This window comes from Halyomorpha halys, unplaced genomic scaffold, assembly GCF_000696795.3.
Source record: "Halyomorpha halys isolate HHAL.00 unplaced genomic scaffold, Hhal_1.1 Scaffold64.1, whole genome shotgun sequence".
NCBI lineage: Eukaryota > Metazoa > Arthropoda > Insecta > Hemiptera > Pentatomidae > Halyomorpha > Halyomorpha halys.
The window spans coordinates 1,982,212-2,000,363 of record NW_027116348.1 but is presented as its reverse complement, the minus strand read 5'-3'; the positions used below and the strand labels follow the sequence as shown (position 1 = coordinate 2,000,363).

The window sequence follows — 18,152 nt, the reverse complement described above, 5'->3', positions numbered from 1 at the left end:
TCCTACTTATCTGATTGGCACTTATGAATAATTTATTTATTAATGTTTCTATTTATGAGCAAAATCACACTTTCATTAGTTATTCTTCTTATTTTATTTAGTTCCGTCTATTAATTCGAACAAATTCATGTTAAAGAACAAAAGAAATAACTATTGTTAATACTGAAAAATGGATCAATATATATGTTAGTTGACCAGTCCCATCTGAATCGCCTGTCTGTGGTTTATTCTCAGGGTACCGTAACTAACCTTCTCCGGTAACTGGCTATATGGTCGTACCACTGACCTACTAAGTCTAGACGGGTTATGGCGTAGCAGGATCATCTCGTCCGCGTTGATATTAAATGTGTTTATAACGTATACTCATTTATTTTCTATGCATAGTATTAAATATAAAACGCTAAAGTGAAATTCAATAGCTTTTTAACTTACATATGTCCTCTTGTAAAGTATATTTGTACAGTACAGTATAAGTTACAATACATACATAAGTATTCTGATAAATACTAAAATCTTTAAAAAACAATAAATAAGATAAGATAAAATTAGGATGGTCCAGGAGTGGTCAAAGAAGTAATTCAAATAGCAATTAAACTATAAAACTGAGCCGAAGTTTCGCCCCACTTTGAAGGCTTCATTAGAACAAAAAAAGATGCAAAGAATTAAAATAAAGTAACAAAGTGAGAGACAAGATAAAATGAAAAAAAAAAGTAAAATAAGTTGCGGCTAAATATGATTTAAAATTGTTTAAATAAATAAATTTTATCCAATTTTAGTCTTAAAACTATTTTTATTTTTTTTATAAGTCCGACGTTTCGGCCATCCTCAAGGATGATCTTAATACAATTTTAGAACCACATCATTTAAAAAAAAACAAATTTATGCAGGCTATTCTGCCCAGTTCATTACTTTCAGTCCACAAATTACCCTACTTTGTCAACTCTTCACATTAAATTAAAAATTTTAATTTTTTATCACACTCAACCTTTTCTATTGTAATCTATCACGACAATATAAATTATAATAGAGAAGGTTGACTGTGATAAAAAGTTTTAATTCTTAATTTAATGTGAAGAGTTGACAAAATAGGGTAATTCGTAGACTGAAAGTGGGCAGAATAGCCTGCATAAAATTGTTTTTTAAAATGATTTGGTTCTAAAATTGTGCTAAGATGGCCGAATAGCCCGAAACGTCGGACTTATACAGAAATAAAAATAGTTTTGAGACTAAAATTGGATAAAACTTATTTATTTAAATAATAATAACGACTCCAAAGAAAGTTTTGAAGATTATATATAAATGATTTAAAATATCTGCAAATTCGAAAAGGTATTCTATATAAACATTAATGAAGATGGAAATAATAACAAATGATAAAGTAGATAAAAAATAAATATAAAAATTATTTCTGTTTATTTGTTATTTATTATTCCTTTTTTATTAGTTACTATTTACTTTTTATTAATTGTCTAATACCTTTTTTTAATTCTTCTTTATTTATACTTTTCTCTTACTTTATGTTAGTTCCGTTTTAGTTCTGATGAACTAAATTTGCGACTCTCGAATTGGATCTCATTAAATAGTTTAATTACTATTTGAGTTTTTTCTTTGACTTCACCCGGACCAACTTCCTTTACAAATTGCACAAGGTCATTCAACGTTTTCGCCCAAAAAAAGGTATTTTTGTATTTACACAAAAATATACAAATATACTTATATAATAAAACAGTGTTCATCTTTAAATACCAAGAGAAAAATTGTTTATTATTCCCACTTAATCTAAAAATGAGAATAACCTCTTTTGACTGTAATGACTGTAACTCTGTAATCAATGCAGAAAATGTGCTCAGTTGAACACAATTTTCTTCAGTCTCAATATTATAAAAGTAGTTTTGAATATAAATAACCTGTGTAGATAAAAAAAAATTGTAGAAAATCATGCATATGAGATTCATTTATAATAATTTATTAATCATTATAAAAATGGGTGATCAATCAGATAGGGATTAGTTCTCTGCATCCTAACAATTGTTTAAAATCTTAATAAAGACAGATCAATACATTAATATATGTTGGGAACAAAAGCGATCTTTAGATTAGGCCAGCTACGTGGCTAAAAAATTACATAACAGACAACCCACACAAACGAATAAATTAATAAAGAAATATTTTTAAGATTGGATTAGATAAAAGAAAATTCTGACAAGAATTAGGGCATCAGTTATACAATATTATAATGAAAAATTCATTCTGAAAAATAACGTTAGTACTTAACCAATTGCAATACTTTTCCTCAACACGAATCGAAGTCGTTGGTGTTCCAGCAGCGATTTCGTGGGATGAAAGGATACTTTTTAAGAATTATTTTAGTTAATAACAGACTATGTGAGGTATGTAACAATGGATGGTAGATATTAAAAAAATATATACAGTTATTTAGAAAAAGCCAATACACTTTCTAAAAGAGGTTTTCTTGAGTCCCAACCAAACCTTTCCCAAACCATATAGTTCTGCCAAACCAACGATTTAGGCGAATAAAAAACTCGTAGTTCGACAAAGGGACGAGAGAGCTGCGGAAGGTAAATCTTTGGCATCCTTGCTTGTGGAACCGATACCAAGGAACTTGTCAAGAAGACAAAATGTAGCCTATTTTAAAATGCAGACCGGCCACGAATTCCTGTCAAAACATTTGTTCAAAATTGGTGTTTTTGGTGCCCACTCTGCAAACTTTGCCAGCTCAAAGAAATGACATCGGCTAACTTTGAATCTTGTCCATTATTTCTGTGATTTTTTTATTACCTTCAGAATATTTATATTTGGTCAAAGTACACACAAGTATACACATTACAAGCCTTCTAATAACATCTTCATTTCGAACCATTATTCCAATATCTATTATCCCATAATTTGAAATTAATAAATGAGAAGATATGAAGTTTTAATCAATTAAAATAAATTGTAGAAAATCAACAACGAAATATCTATAAAAATTTAAAACAAAGTGAATAAAGTAATAAATCTATTAATAAATAAATCTATAAATAAGAATAAATCTATTAAAAAAATAATTAATTCCGATTCAGCACCCTAAAAACACCATATATTAAAATTTTAGCCCCAAATTAAAACAATAAAATGTTTCTCATTTGTCAAAGAGAGTATCTTTTAATATTTTCCAATTAAAGACTAATAATTTGAAACATTTATTTCTCGTACGTACTATAATGTAATTCAAATACTTTTACTCTGTTGGAAACATGAGTCATGTCTCTTTCTGCTGATAAAAATAAAATATACATTTACTAAATTTGAAGGCAATAAAAAGTCACCCGAATGGATTATAGCATTATAAATATATTGTCATATACCTCAAATTTAAATTGACCTGGTACAGACCTATTATATACTTTTAATTCTATTATATCATAATTATACTATTAAAATTTGTAGTTGTGAAAGATTTTTGTGCAACTTAACTGGCTTTACATATCATAGATTTGCGAAACATCTGTACGTGATGGAAGCACGAAAACTGAGCAAATTTTTGGTATTTCAAAAAGTTCCGTTTCCTATACTTGGTTAATTAGAAACATAAACCTTTTTAAATATAAAGACACAATTGATTGCACATTATTATCTCAGATTTTCTTATCAATAGGAAGAGAACACTAACTTATTTACCTTAAAGTACCACTAAACGTTTGTAAGAAAACTAATGTTTTAAACAAGAGTATTTAGAAAATTATCTTTAAAAATAGGCTGGAATACACATCAGAATCTTGATCAAAATCCATCAATCATTACTCATTATGCTAAAACTCTATCTTTATCAACGATAGGATCTATAGCGCTTTCATCTTTCGGAATAGAATGAAATACAGGATAAGATAATCTTAATCAATGATAATATTTAAGTTCAATTTGTTGATGAGAATCAATCCTATCTAGCTTATTTTTAGAGAACCATAACTGATTTATTGGATGGCTATGATAGATTTCATATCTATGAAATTGCTAGATTTTAATTTCTATAGAAATGTAGTGCAGTTAACAAATAGAAAGACGATACTTTAGAATTATATGGATCGTTTTATCATTATAAAATTAATTTAAAAGTTAAAAAAAGTTATCATAACAGATTCTAAATATCTTGTTATTTATTAATTTTGTATTTAGCAACCCTTAAATTAAATTCTACACGAAATATATAAATACTCTATGATAAATTATTTTTGTCAGTAAATTGTTTTAATTAAGTAATTTGAATATATCATAATATATAATTCGACATCAGTCAAATAGATTAGATCTGTTTTTCATGCATGTTAATAATAGTTGTAATCAGAAATCAAATTAAAACGATTTAATTAATAATGAAAACATTATTTTTAATATTAAATAGATATCACTACACTAACATACTAACACACTAACTTTAAATAAAATACAAACAGTTTAACGAATAAAAATCTATTGATTTTTTGGTAAAAATGCATATTATTTGATTGCAATGTCTAGTATAACCGACTAGTCTGCATAATAAAGAGATTTTTACACACCGAACCGTTTTTTTATATTATCTATCTGTTATATTGTATTACATATTATATGTTATTATATATATATGTCTTACGAATATTATATTTGGTATAATGCTAAAAATAAATAAATAATATTCGTTTTGAAAACTATATTATCACTTTTTTGTTCACCAGCTGTTGTAGAAACACGTATACAATAGGAAAACTATAATTTCAGAGGTATTCGAGTACGGATGTCACGTTTGAGTGTTTTTAGGAATCCACGTCGCTGTTACCTCTACTTAAAAGAAAATTGATTTAGGAACAGGCGTGAGCAGCATTCTTTGTTATATGTCTTTCCATATTCTCCACCCGAGCGGTGGGTCCAGCTATAATTGTTTTCAGTAGTATGTTGTCACAACAATTTTAAACATTTTTTTTGTTAAGAATAAACGAAATTTAACAATTTCGGACAATAAAAATGTTTAGTTAAACCTTTTGGACTTAAGTTCTAAGCTGGATCATTCTACGTCAACTTAATAAGATTTTGAACCTCAATAACTCAGATTTTTTTTTAATTTTGCATAAATGTATAAATATATGTATAGACTTGGAAAACGTGAAATTTTATTGTGATATGTCCGATAACAAGTTTTAGAATTGCTCAAGAAGGATCCTTATAGAAGCTATGGGATGGATGTTATTTTTCGGTGTTTTCTATGTACCTTTTTATGATATGCAATACTAAATAAGTTAATATAATTTATTATTTCTCAAAACAAAATATCAAATTTTTATTTTCTTAGAAAAAATTTTAAAATTTATTCCTTGAGTAGGCTGTGTTAATCTGAACCATAGGACAAAATATAAATATTGGGCTGCAATGGCCTCAATGTAAAAATATTAAAAACTTAAGTTCCAGTCTCACAAATTCTATTCTTCATTAATATTATTACATAAATGTTAATATTAAAGTTTTTTTTTTTTTCGTCCCCTTGGTAGACCTCGGACTCTCCAGCTTGAAGTCATCACACCACCACCATCACCAGCCGGAATGGCCTCACCCCATTTCTTGTAAGCCCCCCAGCTATCATGCCACCAATGTATAACCGCCTTCAGCAGACCATGTTTTTTGCTCAACTTATAATGCCATACGGCAAACGAAGATATAATGTAAATTTTTACATATATAATGTATTGCATTATATTATAATGTAATCTGTAACCATATATAAAAATAAAGAGGTTTTATTATTTATTATCTAATAAATATTAGATAGTAGTGAATAAGTTGTGAGACGAAAAATCGTTCGAAATGGTAGATGGTAGAGCAACGGTTGACATACTGAAAACCCTGAAAATGGATACGATTTACCCGATTGATGTTTATATAATTTAATATATATAAACGTGAATAAAAAAAAATTAAGTATAAAAATATTTAATTATTATTCAAAAGGGAAAAAAATGCAATAATACACGTAAAAATAACTTATTTTATGTACCAATAGAATGAGTGATTGGAGTTTAGACATAATACAAAAAAAAATTGGAGAGTGAAAACTAATAGTCGAGTAAAAATAGCTTTAATGTTCGCTGTAATTAAAACTAATTGTTAATTAGTTTCTGTCAATGGATTCATATATAAAAAGGTTTTAAAATTACGATGGTAATAAGTTTACCATTCCGAATAAAGGGGTCCCGTAATACCTTAGAAAATTGGTAATAAACTTAAATATTTACTGCGGTTATTTTAAAAAATCTGCCATTTAGGTCTACGCTCCGCCACTTGGGAGTGGAAAACATTTTACCATCGTATTTTTTCGGAATAATTTTACGGCGAAATCCATAGAATAACATTAGTTTACAGTTACATTTAGGTCAACTTGCAATTTTATAATATGGGATAAATATAAAACGAAATATGGATAGATTCTAAATTTTGGGTATGAATAGGCTCTTCTAAATGTATTTGGCTCTCTTTAAAACTATGGAGTAATAAAATTTCGCAGTTCGTGGAAGAATATAACATTTTTCGAAAGATACGTATCAAGAAATCGTTAATGATATACAGATTGCTTAAAGAGATAAATTAAAAACATAAATCTTAAATATTGATAATGTCAAAAAATCACATCTGTTTACACCTACGCAACAAACAGAAACATCCGTTTTTCTAACATGTTAAACACTCCCTGAATTTTCAACATAAAATGTCAACAAAGGCCACGTGTAACAAAGACTTCAAAATATAGAAACAGACTATCATTCTATATTATATTGAGAATAAGTTTAAATTAATTATATATAGGAAGAAAATATAGAGAAATATTGTTTAGAAAATAGCGATAACTTCTTAAGAGTTCAGATCGAGGGAATTTTTCAGAATTAATATATGTGATTTGTACCATTTCTTATTATGCTGAATATATTATAAATTAAACAAAAATAATTATTATTACTAACAACACCAAAAAAATACATCATTTTTAATTTTGATAAAGTAGAAAAATAAATTTACTAATTGGAGGTTTTTATCATTAACGGCACTCATTAACTTCACTTTTATTACAAATTAGATGTAAAATACCATTATTTCTGAAATATTTTTGCATAGAATCTTTCATAATAATTATTTTTATCCGAATTTGTCTTTTTTTTTTAAATTTCGAATCAAAGAGCATACATTGTATATATATATATAAGATATATAGGTGGGCAAACTATGTATAAAAAGTCGTTTACAAGGAATATGTGAGTACGTTGAAAAATGGTCCTCATGAGTTAGTCATGTGTACTGCGATGGCTAGAGCTCGGATCTTTAGTCATTTAAAAAATACATTTTTATTTAATACCAGATCGGCCTTGTGGGCCTTACATGGTTGATATAACAGTTACATTTTTGGTTATCGTTAACAATTGGTTGTGGAGGTTAGTTTTGCGCAAAAGACACCCCTAACTATTTAGAACGCTATAAATATTGAATAATTGTGAATAATAAAAAAATAGATAAAAATAATAATTCTTAGGATGAGAGAAAAATAAAAGTTAATAACAAAAACAATGACATTTATAGGTTTAATAAAATAAATAATTGATTTATAATGGGAAGAAATAGTTAATTTGTGAAAAAGACAAAGAGAAAAAATAAATAAAACAGTAGCAATGTCAATAACAGAATAGATAATCATTGAAATTATAACAGAATGTCAGCAGTCTGGGCTTCGAGAAGAGGTTGGGTATCCCAAGTTGTAAGTTACAGCTGCTTTAACTGCCGGAAACTGGGAGTGGAATTTCATGAATCATTTTTGACGGTTTCTTATTGATTCCATTTATAGTTCCCCATGCAATTGGCTGTTTTTTATAAACCAATGGCATCCATTCATAGGACTTATTTTGCATATTGTATTTTTTTCTCTTTTCATAAGGGATGCCGCTCCTCATACTTCACAGATATACATCAGTAGTGGTCTGAGTATTGTTTTAAAAATAAGAGTTGTTTCTGGTTTTAATTTATATTTTGTATTAATGGTTGGATAGCATTGTTAACCTTGTGTAGGTTTGGGTTAATTTAATGTTAATATGGTGATTCCAGGTGAGGCGGCGATCGAAATGAATTCTCAGCTATCTTACTGCTTTTTAGTTATTTAAACATGTAACATATTTAAATATAGTATTTAACAAAAAAAGCAAAGATTTATTTACAATGCAATAGATTTACTAAGGATTTTTAATACACGAAAATCATATAATGTATTTATAATATACTAAGTTTATATTAAAAAACATTAGTTTTTACTGCAAATAAGTGTTGTTTTTTTTTAAGATTCAAAATAAAACTTTTTCGTTTTTCCTGATACAAAGCTTTATTGTGTTTATTTCTAAACAACACGAATTAATTTAAGTTACATTCATTCTTTGAAATGTCTGAGAGTAGGATTTTAAGAATATTCCAACTTATTTTAATTGTTATTTTTAAGAATTACTAATAACTTTCCGCATTTTTAGCTTACAACGGTCTAAACATAGTAAAACGTTCCTAGAGACTAAGACTAGAGACGAATCAATACTTTTGATACTCAATAAAATCGATACTTCCCGTCCAATACTCAAATCAATATCTTATGTGATATTTTCAGGCCTTTGACCTTTATTTTTAAATTAATTTCTTCAGCAGTACAAGACGTACTACGAATCAAAATAAAATATAATCCCATTTTCTACATTTTTATGTATAGGTAAGTGAAAATAAAAATTTATTTTAATTCTATTAGCAACTTATATTTAATTATCCTTTTTTTTTTTATTACGTTGCTTCCCAAACGGTTAAGAAATAAAAACTTTCTAATCCCCCCATGTTAGCTCTTCTGAAGGATTTCAGGAGAAAATGCTGTGTTATTATTCCCTGACTAACTCCAATAATTTCCTTATTAGTCTACGATTCCTTATCTAGCATCTACTTGACTAGAATTTAAGGCTTTGTGTTAGTTAGGTTTGGCCAAGTTTTGCTTTTTAGAAGGGTTTAATTAATCCTTCTCTCGATAGTTTCGTTTACCACAAAATGAACTAATTATTTTATTCTGGATCAAATGTCCCCTAAGAATAAATAAATGGTTCACACATAGTGATTATTTGTCTGGCAAATATTTAGAATGTTTCAGTATGCAGAATAAAATTACGTTAAGATCATAGGTTAATTACAATTAATAAAGATAATAAATATATGCCTATTTATATTGTTCATATTTATGCGGATTAATGACAGGTTATATAGTAAGTGAAGGAAGGTGGCTAGGTGTTGTTTAAAGGAAAGATGGATGGGCGAATGGAGATGGGAAGTGCGTTTCCTGAAGGAAGTTGCAAGAAATGATGAAGGATTTACTGAAGGGGATGGGAGGGCATATGTAGATCAATTGGTTGGGATCTGGGATCTTAAGGAATGGATGGATGAATGTAGAGTTGAGGAGATCAGGGATGTAGGTTTTTTGATTTTAAGAGCTTGGAATACGAAAATAAATAGTTAGTATTGCTATCTAGAGTTTGGATAGAGTCACTTTAACTTGGTATGCCGAAGGGAGACATGAGAGCTCCTGGGTAACATGAAAGTGTAAAACATTAAACCTTAAGACATTTTCTGCTTAACGGCAACCGACAGCTAGCAAAAAAAAAAAAAGAAGAAGAAACATTCTATCAAGCAATACATTGCTTTGTGACCACAGTTTTTTTCCTTCTAGGAGTGAGTTGCACGGCAAATCTCTGTTTAGGGGCCAACAAGAAGGGATAAAGGAAGAAAAAATAATCAAACCATACTGTAAGTTCTCCACAATATTTTGCAACGTTCAGGTGTATTCATCCCACGTCAAAAGCATCATCAATTATCAATGAAATATACCCAATTATCAAAATTAAATGAATCCCTCTAACCTAACTTTGGTATGCCCGGAATCCTTTATAATTTATTGAAAATATAGGTTTCATTTCAGTTTCGATAAATTTTATCGTTATATGATTTTAGTATAGTCCACTACCAATACAATATAATTAATGATCCTAAGGGATTTTAATGCTTGGCAATCAGGTGAAAACATTGAAACCGTTTAAGAAAGGTGTAAGAAAACATTTTTAATTTTTTTCTAAATAATGTATCTAAATTCTCAAAAAAATAATACGGAGGTATAATCAGAAAAATAAGTAATATTGAAAATTTTTGTTAATATTTTGAACAAGATATTTTAATGTGTTTTGTTATTTTTTCCTTGTTTTGTTAAACAATCAGTGGAATAATTTTATTAGAATTCAGTTTAGTAATTATAAATTTAAATAACGATGCAGCAGTAGAACCAGATAATTTCCTTAATACCAATTTTAAGATGGAAATTTATTTTGGAAAAAAACGCAACCCACATAATAAACCAAGAGTGTGTTCATCAAAATCTGTGAGATATATGTAACGCATAATTATAATTTTAAAAAGTTTTATTTTACGCTATATCAGAAAACAAGTTTAATCGAATGTAAAAATAATTGTAGACATCACCCATAGCTCTCACACTATAACAATTAATGAGGACAAGAAACAAAAGGTACAAAATGAAAGGCACGTGAAAGTACTTGATCGTTCATAAACCTCTTTAGATAATAATGACAATAACTTAATGTGTTTTTCTATAGATAATAAATAAATACGATTTTGAGGTTAGTTATAAAAAAAAAATTAAGTTATTATGTTTTTAATATAATTGAATTGGAATATAAATGTTGACACATTCCTCCCACCTACGTTTCGGTCTACTCCTTGGACATTTACCCGTCGGTTCAGTGTTTATTAACATTATAGGGACCCATTCCTTTCTGAGCCCTACAACCTTACACGTCCATCTTATACGCTGCAATGCTATATATAACCTGCTTTATATTTGCTGGGTGCAGTTCCCCAAATTCGGCGTTGTGTAGCCTTCTAAATACTCAGATTAACTCATCCTTTTTTGGTTCAAACATTTTATGTAAGTATTTATTTTTTTAAAAGCCTTGAGGTACTCTTCCTCCCTTAGTCTAAGAGGCCTAGAGGCCTCTAATCTATCAGGGGTCAGGAGCTAACTATTTGTAAGGAAGTACTGCTGGAATTCTATTTATTGAGGGTGGGTCACAAGAGGGCTTCCGGATCCACAGGGTTAGCTCACGGCTACAGTAACATAATTGATAATTATTTACAACAGCCGGATTCGAACCCCCGATTCCTTGGAGTTCTTAGCACAGTGTCTTACATAAAGAGCTACCGTGCTTCCAATAGGAAGATAATAAACATTTTAATATAAAATATGCAAAATTTCGTATAATTTTCTAGAATTTTAACTGATTAAAAAAATATATATATAGGTATTGAAGTAAATGGAGTATCATAAGAAGGGTCAGGGAAAAGAACCAGGTCACATTTTTTTTTTTTTTACATTGTGTGGTATAAATGTATTCTTAATTAAAACCTGCATTCATCCAGGGGATTTGAATTCAAAACATAAAAACCGATACGTAAAATCTAATGTTTTCTTTTCGCATTATAGCTCCATCAAAGAATTTTTTTTTTAAAATTATTTATTTATTGTAATTTACAACTGTACAAAATAATACAATTGGTAAATATGTAGAATGTTTCATATACACTTGAAAATCTTGGGAAGGAACCACCCATTGGTGGTACTTCAAACATTAATTTAAACTAGAAGGTCCAGTGGCCATCTTCTTTTCAGACGCCTCGGAGGATTACCAGGGATTGTTAAGGATGAAAGATTAAGAATTAATGGGTTAGGATGGTTAAGGAGTTTGGAATAAAAAGACGCATATCTGTTTTGGGTTAAATCTGCAACGAATGGGATGTTAAGGTCTTTAAGAATGAGTTTTCAAAGAATTTAAATTTGCATTTGGGACCAAATGATTCTTATAGCTGAAAGAAAGTAACAAAAGTTAAAAATTATCAAAATCATAAAATCGTACTCAACTAATAAATATTTACGATATATATTAGTCATTTCTAATATATATAGCTGAAGGGTTTGTTTGGTTGAACGCGCTAGTTCAGGAACTACCAGTCTAATTTGTAAAATTCTTTTTGCATTAGAGAAAAACTATAAGGAATTACGAAAAAGGAGCACACTGATAGGTGAGATTGGAGTTTTGAATATTACCGGAAAGATAATATCAAATATCTAACTTTACGAAAGCCCTACTGCATAATAGGGATTTGTAAAAGTATCAGTATATCAAAATGTCAATATTTTAAAATAAACATCGATACTGAAAAATAACTATCGACAACTGAATCCAAACAAAAAATGAAAAATCCCCAGGACGGCGGGTCCAACAATCAAATACTTAAACAACTTGAAGGAAATTGACATGTTTCACTCACTGAGGTGGCTGTGGAGAACCCAACTGTCGTCTAACGGCTTCAAGCTTTCTGAAATACTTACAATTTGATATTTGGTTATCAATATTATATATTACAATATCGATATTTTATTCTTGATATTCTAACAAACATTCTGAATATATTGTCATTTGTAGATGATTTATAATTAAAATCTATCAATATAGCTAAGATAGGATCGAATATCAGAATCAAGACAAAGATAAGTTATTGATTTAAATATTAATATATAATCGATTTAATATTGATATGTAATCGATTTAGATATCGATATTGCTTAAAATAAAAATATCAAGTTGTGATACATCGAAATATCGATAGTTTTACTGATTCATCGAGTTACTCTTTCGATATGCATGAAAATTATCGCTTCAATATCTATCGGTACTTTTTTTGATGTTTACAACTCTATTGTAGAGTGTGTCCGAGTTATTTATGTAATCAATGTGGGCTGTAGACGCCATGTTTAGTCCATTATAGTTTTGTCTTTTTTTCTTGTAGTAGAAAGAAAAATTCCTTCGTATTATCTATCAAAATTTACATTACTGGTAGCGAAATTAATATGTTAACTTTGCTAGTTAACATATTACATGTATTACATATAAGTATATTATGCAAAGACCTAGACACTTATCCCCCAACATTACAGGATTAATCTTCAATATTCTGTAAAAAGGGTGAATTCCATAAATTGAGTATTTTCGGATTTTCACCCTTTTTCCGGGGCGTAGTATTAATACCCATTGATACTAATTAATTTAACTATTGAATGAAATATATAAAAGAATGAGGAATGTATCAGGTTCAAGAAAATATAAACATCTTATTGATTTTACGTCCAAATATAATTTTCCAGACTATGCAAAGTACAAAATATCCTCATTTTTTTTCTCTAGCTGCATATCTCTGGAACTTCATTCCCTCTAACATACGCCATGTATCAATCCTTCCCTCGTTTAAAACCCTTCTATTCCTTCTATATCAATCTAATCCAATATTAAAATAGTACAGATATTTAGTAACTACATTTTTGTTTTGTTTTTTATGTATTTAGTAAGTTAGTTATTTTATTTATTTTTTCCCTTTTTTGTATTTAAGTTATAATTAAGTGTGACCACACTATTTTCTTGCCACTATATGTTATTGTTAAATTAAAATTACCTTTGTAATTGTTCTAGAGGGATCTAATCCCACAATACTTAAATATTTTTCATTTCATTTCATTAATAAAAATTGTTCGTTTTGCCATTTTTTCGTTAGATTTTTTTTTTTAGAATACCATCGAAATTTCAGATACATTTAAGATGGCGTTTATTCTTGCTCACAATTATAAAATATGAGTCAACCGTACTCAGTTCTTGTACGAATAATACTGTGGGTTTTGAGGACTTAAAAAAATAAAACAAATTATAATGCAAATACCAAAATAAATAAATTCGAATGAAAAAAAACAAGTGCAAGCAAATTGAAATATATATATATAGTTTTTATTAGTTTGGAAAAAAATTAATTATTGTTTTCACTTACAAGCAAACAAATTAATAACATAAATTGATTCGCTCTTTAGTAAACAATTAACCTTTATAAAAGGAAGTCCTAGAGAGGGGAGTTATTAGATATTAGAGGAGAAATATCCTTTGGTGCGTCCCTACAAAAAAATCGTATAATAACTTTATATTACATTCTCTGTATTTTCATCCTTAGCAAAATAATATTTGCTTCATTATGAAAAAAAGTTGTTATTTTATAATTTTAAACTCCTTCCCACTAATTAGAAACACGAAAGAAAACCACATGACAGAAAAATCAGATTTTTTTTTCAGAGGTTCACAGAGGTTCAACGTAAAGAATTGGGACTCGATATTTAGAGCCCTATATATATAATTACTGTAATGATTAATTTAAGCAAAACCCTCTAAAGACAAATTCTGGAACCGCCACTGGAATTATTTGCTTAAATTAATCATTACAGTATTTATTATTATATTAATATGTAAAAAAATAAGGTTATAACATAACTAAAAAGAAGGCTTATTATCACAAATATTTTTATCTCATAAGGATTTCAGTGCTGATTTTTAGTATGAATAGAATATTTCGTATTAATATGCTAAATATCTTATATTAATATGCTAAATAAGTGGATAATTATCATTAAAAAAATAAATATATTTGATACCACCTTTTTTATAAGTTATATCTGTATTAATATATATATTGTATAAGCAAGTAATTAAAATAGACAAAAAATATTCGTTCTTATAAGTTTATATACAATCAAGTTATGTTAATAATACAATACATTGGAGACAGTCATATACAAACACAGTTTAGAAATGTATATACATATATTAATGTAGTCCTTATCTTGTTTAACAACAACTTCAATAATGTGTTACATAAAATGTAAAAGGGCGTATGAAAGTGTAACACTAAACGAAACATTACCACCTGAATTTCTGAAACTACAGTAGATAGGCACTTCAATAACTGGTATTTATAATAATAAATAAGCTAAAAAAATCTTGAGTTATTTCAATTTTTAATATGTGTATACTACAAAAATATATGTTTTATTAACTATTTTTTCTTTGGACTAGGAAGGTTTTACAAGCATAATAATTATGAAACTTTTTAGTAAAATTATAATGAACATACATCTTACTTGATAGCGTAAAACATTTCGTAGATTACAGACACTATTTTAGGACGTACGGTCACCGGATAAAGTCGGACACTGAACTGAAACTTTCATCTGACGACGGAGTCGAGGTGGGGTAGCAAGCAGCCTTTCTCTGCGGTCTCCGGGTGGGGAGTTGTTTTTTATGGCGTAGTGTTCGAAAAAACTAATTAGAATATAATACCTGTACCCATCAGGTATAGAGTTAACTGAATTCGATCACTAATTGCTGGGGGTATAATAAAGAGAGAATGCAAGCATGAATCAAGCAAGAAATTCCAGTAACCAGATCCAATAAAAAAAAAAAAAAAAAAAAAAAAAAAAAACGTAAAATAATAATAATAAAACGCTGAGTGAGTTCGATGACTCGATGTCGATATCACTAACAAAGTAAACCCACGTACTTCACCATTCGAATCCTTTAAAACCATCCCGCTGATGTCTTGTTACTGCATTATTATTATATTATTATAAATAATAAGATCCAAGTCTATCATTTCAAATTCGTTGTTTCAGAAATGGTGGCCCATTAAATTTTTGAAATATTTTATTATTTTCTAAAAAAGAAATTTAGAGCTATTTTCTGTTAAACAATAACTCAATCTTTACACAACAGTTGCAGTAAATGATCTTGAAAAGTAAATATTGAACTGTTGCAGGTTACAGTAAATTTTTTAAACTTTTCAGAGATATGGTTTTTCAAAATTTTTTTTTTAATAACGAGAAATCAATATCTTCTATTTATTGGCTGATATTACTTTAAGTAATATAGCTTTAATAATTCACATTCAAATCTATTCATAAAATGAATACTGTAATATTGGTCCTAGCTCAAAGACATTATGTGAAAAAATGTTATATACAAACTTTTAGGGAATTTGGTTTTTTTACTACTGTTTCATTTTTTTTTCTGAACTTTATTTCTTTTAGGTATTGCTAACTTAGAAAATTTAAAATCTCTTAGAAATAATAAAATAAATATTCTTTATAATCCATATCACTTAACTTTTCATCGATTGTGATTTAGTTCATCCTAAACCGAAGTGAGACTCATCACTGGAACAATATTTTAGTAGAATTGATAAAATATATCACTATGATTTGATTTTTTAAAAAAATTAAATAGCATATACATATTGTACAATTGTTTGGACTTAGAGGTATCACAGCTTAAGCAATACAATTAGTTTGTGTAACGACACTTTATTTGTCAATTACAAATCTAAAGATAATTTTTTACACATAGGAGATTCTAATTGGAGTGTCTGCTGAATGCTGAATACTCCAGCTTCCTCTAAAATACTTTTACTTTAAATTAACCATCTATTATTGTTAATAGCAATAAAAAGTGAATAAATATAAACTATATAATTGTTTGATAAGTAACTAAATTATAAAAAAGGAACAATATTTTCTCATGTTGAAGATACCACAGGTCTGTAGTTCAGCGATGTTTCCTTTACAAAATGGGTTAATAATATTAGTAATTATTATAATGTGATTTAAAATAATTTTTAATTTGTTTTATACAGATCATAATATTTATTAAGAACAATTATTTATAATAATTTATTTAAGGACAGGTGTCTTGGGTGAGGAGTGGAGTGGTAGTATGGACCTCATAGTTCATGCCAAAAACCACACCGGAATTTTTCTTTAATTAGTCGAGTCTAGGATTTAAAATAGGCTAGGGTGAAATTTAATAACTAATATATGAGCCCAATACGAATTAATCAAGTGAAAAAGCCAGAACGTTGGACTCGAGAGACCGGTGCCGGTTTGGTCGCTGAGTGGTCATCAGTTGGTCGCCGAGTGGTCATCAGTTGGTCGCCGACGCCTGGTTGTCTAGACTAATAGGGCGCTCAAAGTAGGCGGAAGAAAAAAGCATTTTCTTAAGTTTTCAATATTGGTGATTAAATAAAAGTAACGGTTCTGTTTGACACCATGTTATTGGTACATTATTTTAGAAAGCAATGATGAATGTTTTCAACTTCGCGATGATAAAGTGAGATAGGTGACTTTCAAATTAGTAAGATTCATTATTTATTAACTCGAAGATCAAATGACTCTACCAAAGGCTGCCCATAAAACTCTAACCTGAAAGAACTAGACAAACAGAACAATTACCAAAAACATCATTAATGAAAAACAACTGAAAACAATTAAGTCTGACAAACAACATCATGGTATTCAAATATGTATGAATGTAGTACCTATTTATGGAATACTTATATGTTACAAACATTTTCTTCCATTGATGCATCGGGACAGTATGCATATTTATTAAATATGAGATGTCTTAACTATACATGTTCTGCTTATTATACATTTGGTATTAAAGAGTTTAAAAAATGAGTCATAAGTTGTTTGTTGATGCAATTGTTTTTATGTAAATTTTAAAAATCAATTAATTACGTTTTAAAAACTAATTTGATGATTTAACTGTGACAGAACAATTAAAACTAAAATAAATATAAATTACTTATTATCGGTCAACATTATAGTCAAACACTTAAACTATAATAACAATACAAGCATGTTGAGATAAAGGAAGGAGTCGAAACAAACTATTATCATAGGGCAATTGTAACACCAGCGCCCCATGTGGCCGAAAAAACAAAAGGCACTCACATATACGCTAGACCATACACATAAGCTTTGACCAGAGACAGTCTTTCTTTCCTCATTCCTATTCGGTAAAGAAAACCATGAGTGAGTAAAGAAACTTCCGAAGAGCCCTCCGGTAGCCGAGGAGAGGGTAGATGAAGGGTCATGGAAGACAAGAAATAGCATGGAGTAAGCCCACATCCTTCCACACAACTAACACCATCATCATCATCATTAAATCCCAATCAAACTTAATTAACTATCACTAACAATAAATGTTCTGTTCCGGCCACCCTTCATACCTGTAGTTAAACTAGATTTAGTATCACCAACCTCTATAAAAAAAGTTCCCTTTCTGTCACCTTATACGTTATTTCATTCAATTAATTTCATACAGTTCACTACAAATTCAACCAGCCAATCA

General features: G+C 28.6%; 1 protein-coding gene across 2 annotated transcripts in view; it reads right to left on the bottom strand.

Moving 5' to 3' along the window:
• Positions 1-15,189, bottom strand: part of LOC106692640 (pancreatic triacylglycerol lipase) — a 119,672-nt gene extending 104,483 nt beyond the window's left edge. The window contains exon 1 of one of the 2 annotated variants that reach the window (XM_014438695.3): positions 15,107-15,189. The gene's annotated coding sequence lies outside the window, so the exon portion shown is untranslated. Of the gene's footprint in view, positions 1-15,099 lie in introns of both variants that reach the window. The other variant, XM_014438694.2, reaches the window with a different exon arrangement.
• Between the last annotated feature and the right edge of the window lie 2,963 nt (positions 15,190-18,152).